The 371-nt window shown below is 42.0% G+C and overlaps 1 protein-coding gene across 1 annotated transcript in view; it reads right to left on the bottom strand.

Moving 5' to 3' along the window:
• LOC119591943 overlaps window positions 1–371 on the bottom strand; it is a gene marked incomplete in the record, with an annotated part of 10649 nt that overhangs the window by 6620 nt on the left and 3658 nt on the right.

Below are 371 nucleotides of genomic sequence, written 5' to 3'. Positions count from 1 at the left end.
ATGCCATCATGTCTACCTGCACGCCTCTAGGACTCACTGAATGTCATCCTATTCTCTCATTTGCAGAAACTAGAGTATTCTTGTACTCTCGTTCCGTAGTAGTGTATGGTGGTAATCCATCGCGATCTTGTCGGCAAACTGCACCGCTGGATGTAGGCTCCGTGAGTAGCGACGTGGCCCCCCTTTGTGCTGAACCGAGGAAGGAGTTCCTGCATCGATGCTCCAGTATTATAATATATAGTATAGTATTATATTCGGGAAGATTCATTAGTAGATATTGTATGGTTCTTGGGAGGCTGATGAGCCATATATATAGTCTAGCCTTAAACCATGATAGTAGTATATATAATGAATACACAACAAAAAACTAA

This window comes from Penaeus monodon, chromosome 29 (assembly GCF_015228065.2).
Source record: "Penaeus monodon isolate SGIC_2016 chromosome 29, NSTDA_Pmon_1, whole genome shotgun sequence".
NCBI classification, from domain to species: domain Eukaryota; kingdom Metazoa; phylum Arthropoda; class Malacostraca; order Decapoda; family Penaeidae; genus Penaeus; species Penaeus monodon.
The sequence above is the reverse complement of the archived record's forward strand: the minus strand, read 5'-3'. Positions and strand labels throughout refer to the sequence as shown.